Consider the following 10,452-nt stretch of genomic DNA (forward strand, 5'->3'; position numbering starts at 1 on the left):
ATGTTATGTTATGTTATGTTATGTTATGTTATGTTATGTTATGTTATTTTTTTGAGACGGAGCCTCCCTCTTTGCCCAGGCTGGAGTGCAGTGGCGCAATCTCAGCTCACTGCAAGCTCCACCTCCTGGGTTCACACCATTCTCCTGCCTCAGCCTCCCGAGTAGCTGGGACTACAGGCACCCGCCACCACACCGAGTCAATTTTTTGTATTTTTAGTAGAGACAGGGTTTCACCATGTTAACCAGGATGGTCTCGATCTCCTGACCTCATGATCTGCCCGGATCAGCCACCCAAAGTGCTGGGATAACAAGCATGAGCCACCGCGCCTGGCCTATCTTCCCCACTTTTAAAAGGAAGGGTTTATTAGTGAACTCAGCAGTTACAAGCCAACTGGGGTGAAAAAGTCAACTCTCTATTCAAGAGCAACTAGGAGTAAACAAACTTGCCCTTTTACCTGTGAATTCACACCTGGTCATGGTGGTGAGGAGGTGAGCAAATCAGGACTTCCTGGCCATAGAAACAAGTGTGTATTATCAGCAGAATTTTTGTGTATTTCTGCAGCCTGTGCTGTATGCCTTATCTTAGGCAGCAATGTCAAACCAAGCAAAAAAGGAAAACGTCGTCATACTCACGGTACCAGCTAAAAGAAAAGGCAAAATCTTAGAACTGTTCCAGGTCATTGCCCTAAGCTCCCCTCCTTAGAACAACCAGAGCAAAACACAACCCACCAAGTCACACCATAGTCAGAAATTGAGTCATAATGGAAAAGGCATTGTTCATAATGACTTACCTAATTCATCTATGTTGATTTAAGCAGTCTTTAAATCAGGCCTTTTAAAAAGAGAAAAAGAAAGAGATATCTGTTCACTGGGGCATGTCAAGTATGAAAAGGAAATTCTCTAAGCATCCCAAACGCAAGTGGAACCAGGATGGGCTGTTCTCACAATCTGGGCAATCTTCTTCAGGACAGAGAAAGGTGGAGAGGTCTTTGATGACAATATGCCCACTTAACCTAGAGCATGGCTGCGCTCAGCCCCCTTTTGTGTGGTTGCTTGGCTTGTTCTTGTGTTTTGAAGCACCACTGGAGCAACCCAAGTGTACCAGTGACAGCCCCAGTCCCTTCCTGGGTGTGCCCTTCCTCTCTAGCAGCAGCCAGTCCCCTGAAGAGACTTACCCATAGCCCATCTGCTCCACACTGCCTCGTTAGGGATCAGCCCTCACTCATTCATTTATTGCTAAAGCTTGTGTGTCTAGGAGTGGGGAGAAGTGATGGAGTAATAGAGGATTATGACATTTATTGGTTCAAATTTAATTCTGCTTTCATAACTACAGAAAGCATTTGTCTGGCTAGGTTATGCCAAGTAGATCCATTAAAAGTTGTTTCTCGGCCAACAAACACATGAAAAAATGCTCAACATCCCTCATCATCAGAGAAATGCCAATTAAAACCACAATGATATCATCTTACACCAGTCAGAATGGCTGTTAATAAAAAGTCAAAAAAAAAAAAAAAACAAAAAAACAAAAAACGGTGTTATCAAGGACATAGAAAAAAAGGAACGCTTACACACTGTTGGTGGGAATGTAAATTAGTTCAACCTCTAGGGAAAACAGTGTGGAGATTTCTCAAATAACTAAAAATAGAACTACCACTTGACGCAGCAATCCCACTACTGGGAATTTACCCAAAGGAAATGAAATCATTACATTAAAAAAGACACTTGTACTCAGATGTTTATCGCAGCACTATTCACAATAACAAAATCATGGAACCAACCTAAATGTCCATCCAGTTGATTGGATAAAGAAAATATGGCAAGGAATACTATATAGCCATAAAAAAGAATGAAATCACGTCCTTTGAAGCAACATGGATGGATCTGGAGGCCATTATACTAAGTAAAATAACTCAGAAACAGAAAGTAGAATACTGCATGTTCTCACTTAAAAGTGGGAGCTACACAATGAGTACATATGGACATAAAGATGGAAGTAACAGACATTGAGGACTCCAAAATGGAGGAGGGCGGGATGGCAGTGAGGGATAAAAAATACCCGTTGGGTACAATGTTCATGTTTTGGTGATAGGTACACTAGAAGCCAAATCCTCACCGTTATGCAATATATCTATGTAACAAAAATGCACATGTACCCACGAATCTAAAATGAAATCAATATTTAAAGATTTGAAAAATATATTTTAAAGAGTAAAGCACCAAACCAAGGAACACGGCGGGGGGGTCAAGGGTAAGTTAGGAAACGGCCAGGTCTGCTCTGACGCGCCCCCTGCAGGATCTCGTCCAGATATGCAGGAGAGGCAAGGCCGCTGGTGCGCGCTTGGGGCAGTTTTGCGCTCCCTCCTACCTGCCCCCTCCTGCCCCAAGTTGAAGCCCCACCTGCTTTGTCACCCACCGCCAGCCTATGGAGGTTCCCTCTCTGGTCCTCCGTGTCCCATGGGTAAAATGGACGTAGCATGTCTAATTGCACATGTTCCCTCAGTGTTGTGAAGGACTGAAGGGCTTGTGTAAGGGAACGCGCCTGGAGCACTGACTTCGTCCCCTTTTCCCAGTTCCTGCTCAGAGCCGCTCTCCCAGGCCCCCGGCCCCTAACTGTATCCTAGCCCTCCGATCAGCCTTTGCCTACTGAGGGCAAAACTACAGGGTACAGGAACAGGGGCCGCTACGTCGCCCCATTGCCTCTGTCTTGCATTTCCCCTGCTTGGTCCTAAACCCGGCGACGGGGCCCTGTGCCGACTGGAAGGGCGCTCCTGGCTTCGGATGGGGCGCGGGTCACAAAGCGCATTCCGCCCTGGAACGCCCGGAGGAGATAAAAGCCGCGCAGGCCCCGCGCTCGCCGCGCACTCCGGCCGTTCCGACGAGAGAGCGCTGCGCTCGCTGAAAATGACTCGAAAGCTGCCCCGCATCTCCGCCCCCCAGCCCCGGCGCCCGCTCGGCGCCACCCCGCAACGCCTCGGCCGTCGGCTCTTCTTTCCTCCCATCCGCCCTCCGTTTCTGGACCCGCACACTACGCTCCTGTTCCATCCCACCTACTCGTCCTTCTGCCCCATCTGCTACCCGTCTCTGAACCAGTTCGTGCCCGTCCACTACCCCGTCGTGGGCATCGCCCTGCCGAGCTCTTCGTGCGTGAATCTTCATCGGGGCTGCATCTGCCGCCCGCATGCCCGTTGGGGCCCCAACTTCCACTACATCCCTCCCTATCCCCCCACGCCCCCGCCCAGCCCCTGCTTCTAGAGCCTGCCTGCAGCCCGCCCCCGCCCAGCCACCCCCGCGGCCCTGACGATCCACCACCCCACGGAGAGGCCCCTGCAGGGACCGTGCTCGGGCAGCGAAGGAGCGGACCCTGGGGTCCCCACGGCCTGGCTGTGGACACGGGGACGCAGGACCACGGACACCCACCCTCGGCCTCCGCTGCCTGCTCAGCAGCCGGGCCGCCTCTGCATTTGGAACTGGCTTCCCCGTGGGCCTTGGTCTGGAACCACCGAGCAAACTGCTGGCCCGAGACGGAGAAGGGAGAGCACGAGGAAGCAGAGCCTCTGCTCCCTGGGAGGGAAACGACTGGCCAAGGTGAGGCCTCACCACAGGCGCATGACCTCCGGGTCTGTCCCGTGACGGAAAGCCCTGTCCTGGAGGGGTAAGGGCTGGATCGCAGGAAGCTGGGGCTGTGGGAGTGCTGTTGCCTGGAGACCGCGTGGAACGCCGTTGCCTGGAGACGGCGGAAGCCCGGGGCGAGGGAGAGAGGCACAAGGGAGCAGAGAGCGCATGGAGCCCGATGGAGCAATGCCAAGGCCATGGCGGGACACCCCAGGGAGAGGGTGACCCAGGATGAGGTCCGTCAGAACCAGATCTTGCAGGAGCTGTACCTCAAAGAGCTACCAGCCCGGAACGTCTATGCCCGGCATCACGTGAACCCCTCCACGAGGTCCACAGATCACCAGGAAGCCCGTGTCTTGGCATGGTAACCTGGAGGAGCCTGGAGACGCCTGGTTTTGGAATCTCATTCACCACGCTGCCCAGGGACCAAGGAAGAAGAACCCAGACACAGACTGAAAATTAGGAAACTGCATGGGACTCAGAGCCCTCGCTCAACCCAGAATGCCCACATCGCAGGCTGAACCACGGCAGGGTCTGCAATGACATCGCTCCGTACAAGGCTCAGATGTGGAGCCTGGGAGAAGATGATTGCCACCAGTGACATCCCAGCGGTGGACTGAGACCCCAAATTTCATGCCCAAAGTGTGCACTGCCCCCAGAAATAAATTTTTTGAAGTTACTTTTGAGTCACTGTATTATTTATACCAAAACACACTCATGGTAAGAATCCCAAACCTAGTATGACTTTTTTATCTCTTTTCCAAGGAGAAAAACTTACATGATTTCATAGAAAAATTCACATTGCTATGGTGATATCAATCAGAAAGAAGTCTGCAGGAAAAGACTAACATATGGAGGCTTGTATTTGTTAGGATTCTTTCCATTGTGAAATGGAAAGAAACCAAATGGAAAGAGAAACCAAATTTAAGCCGAAATGAGAAATATTTAACTCCTGAACCTCAGAGTTCCAAGGAATTCAGGCATGACAGGATCCAGGGACTCAAACAATGTCACAGATCTCTCTTGGTCTCTCTTTCCTTCCCCGATTCTGCTTATCTCTGACTCCACTTTTGACATGATTCATTCTTAACGCTGACAAATTCTATCCTTGTGGAAGGAAAGACTGCTACCAGCAAAGCTATACCCACATTTCAGAGACAGAGTAGGAGAAGGAGCGAGGGAGACAAATTTTCCCACCTAATCCAGCCATAAAGAATCTCAGAGGATTTAGGTTCATCTATCCTGTGTTACAAAGCTGCCTGCAAACTGTGCAAGTCATACCATGTCAGGGTTGACCAAGCCTGGGCATGGATTCACAGGAGTCAAATGCACATAAGAAGCTTTCTAGTGGAATCAAAGGAAGGGTGAGAAAATGTACTGCTCACACCCAAAGTGTAATCTACTACAAACTTAGACATTCTCCAGGAATAAACTATAGGGTAGGAGGGAAACTGTCAGTTAGCGGCATTATGGCTGATTGAATTTTGGAGTCAGCCAGCCCTGGGTTCAAATACTGTGGGGTACTAGGGAAAGCAATCAAAACTCTCTGAAGCCTGATATATGCATGTGCAAAATATACCTCAGAAGATTCGTGCAAAGGCTTGTACAGCCAGTGCCTGGCACATACTAAATGCTCAACAAAACATGAACCCCTATAGTGGTCAGCAGCACCATTTCATGATGCCAAGTGTAGTTTGCTGTGACTTGTTTGTATGTTTAGACAAAACACCTGCATTCATTCAACGTTGTCCTGCCTTGTCCTTTTGTCCAAAGAACATGGTAACACCATCCCCAGAGTGGTACCCACTTACGCCTTCTGCCCACAGCCCACACTAAATGTCAATTCTGTACTCCTTTCCTACAACAAAGCTTCCATTTTGTCTCCTTTCCATCTCAGCCATCAAATTGAAATGCAATCAAAGAAATGTACCCTTGCAAGTGTGTGAATGAAGCTGTTGGAGACATTAATAAAACACTCTTGCCGATTGCATATGTTAACTATTTTAAAAATTTAATTCTAGAAATGTATGTAGTAGTAGACTGGTCTCCACCAGCGATGTTTTAGAGCAGCACAGTTTTCCAGCATCTCTAAAATGTTACTGGGTAGGTAACTGCCTATGTAGAAAGCCAGGTCTAACTGAGACACAGTATCAAATAATAGGCACCAATTTTATTATTTTTTATCAATAATAAAAGTCTGTTATTGTCATTCAAGCCAATAGCAGGCTTTTATTCGGGACATAGAATCAATGGCCTTTGGTGTTTCAGACACAAGCTGTTCCCATAAGCTTGAGCCCAGAATAAGGTAACAAAAGCATCCTACGTTAAAGCTGGAAGTGAATAAGATTATGATAAACTCACAGGTAACCTTGTAAGACAATCTTAGATTCTGTTTTGTGTGTTATATTTTGCTTTATGTAACTAATATAAATATTGTGCATATTATTCTGAAACTTTTTTATCAACATGGCTTTGAAGTTTACCCATGTTCATACATGCAGCTGAAGTTCATTCTTTTTAAGCTGCAGATAATAGTGGATTTGGGGTAGGTACACAGCTTCTCTGTACTCCTATCCATGGACATATTTAGTCTGCTTCCAAAATTCCACAGTTACAAATAACACATCAATAAATATTCTAATGCACATGCCCTTGTTTGCATGAATGAGAGCTTCTTCAGGCTATGTACCTAGGACAGCTATGAGCTATGGCTAAATGCTCTCCACGGTGATTTTACCAATGTGCTGTAAGTTCAACAGAGAAGCATCCCAACTGCCCCATGACCTCACCAACATTGCCAAGCCCTTTAAACTTTGCTAATCTGCAAGATATAAAGCGGTAACTATTGTGGAATGACACGTCCCTTATTGTTAGTGAGGATGGGCTCTCCTATGGGTCTTGACTATTTGGTGTCCTGAGGCTTTGAATTTCCTGTTTACATTGTTTGTCCATTTATCTATTGTCTTTTTTCTTTGGTTTTCAGAAGTTCTTTTAGAAAACGTGGTGTCAGATGCCACACAGTATCTTTCCTCTTGTTCAAGATCTTCAACAGAGGCTGAGGCTGAAGGCAGAACATGCTGAGCACCAGCCACAAGCCCACTGAGGGGGACGTTCCCTAGGAACTGGCCCCACCTGCACCTCCACCCCAGTGAGCAACCACTCCACATATGAGGAGAGCTCATGGGTCGTCTTTGGGCCTTTGTGTTTGGTTCATGAAAAGAGCTTATTTCTTCCTCACTCTACCAGGGTGAGGGGAGATCCCCAAGAGAACTATTCCAAAACTTTGAGTGCCATCAAAAAAGCGGGACTGGATTTTGATTCCTGCTGTGCACCTGATTAGCTGGTAGATTCACTGTACTGTCCCTGAGCCCCTGAACTACAGAAAAGTAGACTTGAGAAGAGGTGGCTTGGTGAGGCCCTGCCCAATGGAGTGGGGCATGAAGGCATGCTCCCCTCAAAGTTGGGCACATGCCATGAGAGATTCTGATTCCTAAGAAGTAGGGAGATGGAGCCCCAGCGCACCTGCAGACCTGAAGGTAGACTGTGGCAGGAAGCTAAGCTAGGAGCTCCAGGCACAAAGCAGCACAGGCCCCACAGGTGTGCGTGTGAGGCCACCCACTGCATGGCAGCCTGAAAGCACAGTTGGGTCCCTCCAAAACCCACCTTTGCCAGGGTCTCTCCTCAGATGTAAGCCCCTTGTAGGACATGAAGGTGTCACCATCCAACTACTTGATGCCCTTGGGCAATGAGCAGGGATAGCAGTTGCGGCACCCCAGGGAGATCTATCATATGTAGTCAGATATGTAGACATGGTTTTTTCCCCATCTCTCACTGCTCCAAATGAGGTGGGAGAGATGGAGGAAGAGGACAGGTGTGTGATAGCAGCCCACCACCACCTTTATCCCACCCATTAGAGTCTCAGCTTCCATCTCCCCTGAGCGGAGTAGAGGAAAAGAAAAGCTTTGAATCAAATGATTAAAGTTTTAACATGAACCAGAGCTGAATCTGATAAACCCCAAATGACTCTTCAAAGCACCAGAAGTGACTGCAAAACTGTGAAACCTAGCAGAAATAACTGAAGGGAGCTTCTACCTAATGGGAAAAAAAAGGGGCTTGACATTGGGGGAAAAATCATGTTTCTACCACGCTGCTTTGAATTCAGTTACCTGGCTACACCTGTCTTCCACCTGCCGCAACAGTCTATGGGGCTGTTGTGATGATAAAGTGAGATTTCATTTGACACTCTTCCTACCTTGATTGCACTTCTCTAGAAAAGCCTACCCCAGAATGTTCACCCATCCAATCCTGAAGCCTAGGGCTGAGCGTCGTGTCTTTAATTCATTCATTCCTCTGTGTTTCTGAGGCAAGAAGCAGGCATGTAGAATCCGGGCTCCAGTCAGCAATCTGCATGCGTTTTTATTGCTTCCTGTCAAATCAAGGTTGCATGTTCTTTTTAGAATCCCTTTAGGAAGCAGAGGAAAAACCCCAGGGCGCCCCCTGCGGGACGCGTGGAGCTATCGCGGGCGCCCTCACTTGAGAGGTTTGGGACTTAACGCTAGCGGCTCACTTGCCTGGGTCGTAGGGTCCCTTCTTTGTCACTGAGGTCAGACTACCAGATACCTCCCTGAAATGTCCGCAAGGGTCGTGGTGTGGCGGACAGACCCTCAGGGGCAGCCAGAGCGAGGCGAGAACGAGCCCTGAGGACAGGCCCTCCTTCCACCCCGCGCCACCGCCACCGCCACCCCTCCCCACGGGCCAGCGGGACCTCCAAGCATGATCTCAGTACTTATTTCAGGCTGGTTTCACCCGATGACAATTTCCCCGAGTACCGAGGGAAAACCACTATACGTGATTTATTCTGAATAAACCAAAACAACGTCCCAAATGGACACGCCTGGTGGAGGTTTTAGCCATGGGTTTAATTGAAGCCAGACAGCTCGGAGGAGAGCACGGCTCTGTTCCAAGCTCCTAGATGGCTCCTGGCCACAATGCTTTCCCACACTGAGGCCTGATGTGGTGTGGAGCCGGGCCATCACCTGGTCCCTGGGTCAGAAACAGGTGCCGGAGCTGTTGCCTCTTCCTTGGTTTGCGGGCCGGGGTGTTGCAGTCAGGTCAGCCACAACCCCTTGTGACTAGTGTTGCGTTTTTAAAACGAAAGAGTCTGTCATCAAATAGCTTTCTTCCATGATTTGCTTCCCCTTCCCTCTCTGCACCTCCTCACTCCCCTATCCCCAGCCATCTTCCCGCCCCTTCCTTGTGGTTGTCTCCCCACCATTAGGTCATGCACGCCATCAGGGCAGAGACATGCCTCTGTATCCATATAGGAGGCCCATGTGTTCCATAAATGGCAGAAGTCGACAATAAAACTACAAAAGGCCAGTTTGGAACTTTGGTCATAGCATGGCTAAATGACCACCCGAGTTCTCTCATTTCCCCCTAAAGTGGCTACCGTGCACCTTTGGCTTGGAAGCTAGACAGGTGGGGTGGAGGGAAGTACAAGATTGGTCCTTTGAGATCCCTGAATGCTCTTTCACAGAGGTGAGGTTTCCAAGAACCCAAGCAAAGCCCACCTTTTGGTCTCACACCATAGAGAGGCGGACAGGCACCCTCCTAACACTAGGTTGCCCACTGGACTCTTGGGAGCTGCCTTGAACAAGGCCTGAAGGGAGACCCGGTGCTCAATCCTGAAACGGAAATCCACCACCATTTGATATTTGTCCTTCAAACCCCTAGGTCACATTACAGATACAAATAAAATTAGGCTAGATGGTCCTTACCTTGCTCAGAAGCCATACTACAGATATGCAAATTAACTTGGGCAGGAGAGACCCAAGCAAATCTCACCACTGCTCTTGCGTCCAAGTTCCCATCATTCATTCACTGGGCCAAGCTCTGTGGAAGGTCTAGGGTGCCAGCAGCGTGCTGGGGGTCCATAATTCCAGAGAAGGCCATTGTACCTTCCAAAGCATTTATTGGCCATTGTAAGAGCTGAGAGAAAAAGACCCTTAATTTGCACACAGAATAAAACAGAGCCTACCTATTACTCATTCAATCAGAAAAGCTTTGTGGGCATTCTGACACCTGACTGATGTTGCTTGAAACAGAAAACTTGGAAAACTGGAAAGGGAATTGATTTTCAAGCATGGGGGCTGGGAGTAAATGTCCTACCATCGCCCACTCACCTGCCCCCAATCAAGTATTTGGCTTTCTTATTTCAATGAACAGATAATTGAGGGCCTACAAAAAGATTCTCAAGATTCCAAACGTCCCCATCAGAAATGTCTCTAGAGCCGGGCGTGGTGGCTCACGCCTATAATCCTAGCACTTTGGGAGGCCGAGGTGGGCAGACGACCTGAGGTCAGAAGTTTGAGACCAGCCTGGCAAACAAGGTGAAATCCCCGTCTCTACTAAAAATACAAAGATTAGCCAGGTGTGGCGGCATGCACCTGTAGTCCCAGCTACTTGGGAGGCTGAGGCAGGAGAATCACTTGAACCCAGGAGGTGGAGGTTGCAGCGAGCCAAGATTATGCCATGGCACTCCAGCCTAAGTGACAGAGTGAGACTCTTGTCTCAAAAAAAAAAAAAAAAAAAAAAAAGAAAAAGAAAGAAAAGAAAAAAAGAAAGGAAATGTCTCCAGAGTATCTGTGCCCTGTCAACTATGATATGTGAAATGAAATCAGAGAGAGCGACATGACAGCAGGGTCGGGAATAGCCCAACATCCCAAGCTTTCTCTTCGTTTTAGGGGACTTCAGCCTCCTCACAGGAGAGCAGCTCTCCACTGCAACCTGCTGACCTCAAGCCCCTGCCTCCTCCATCCTCTTTCTCTCTGGGACCGCACA

The 10,452-nt window shown here is 48.6% G+C and overlaps 1 protein-coding gene across 1 annotated transcript in view; it reads right to left on the reverse strand.

Annotated features, from left to right (window-relative positions):
- Positions 1 to 1,030, reverse strand: part of IL1RL1 (interleukin 1 receptor like 1) — an 83,009-nt gene extending 81,979 nt beyond the window's left edge. Inside the window, exon 1 of the mRNA XM_023211333.1 lies at positions 792 to 1,030. The gene's annotated coding sequence lies outside the window, so the exon portion shown is untranslated. The remainder of the gene's footprint in view (positions 1 to 791) is intronic.
- Positions 1,031 to 10,452: the final 9,422 nt, after the last annotated feature.

The sequence above is a fragment of the Piliocolobus tephrosceles genome, chromosome 15, assembly GCF_002776525.5.
Source record: "Piliocolobus tephrosceles isolate RC106 chromosome 15, ASM277652v3, whole genome shotgun sequence".
In the NCBI taxonomy this organism is placed as follows: Eukaryota; Metazoa; Chordata; class Mammalia; order Primates; family Cercopithecidae; genus Piliocolobus; species Piliocolobus tephrosceles.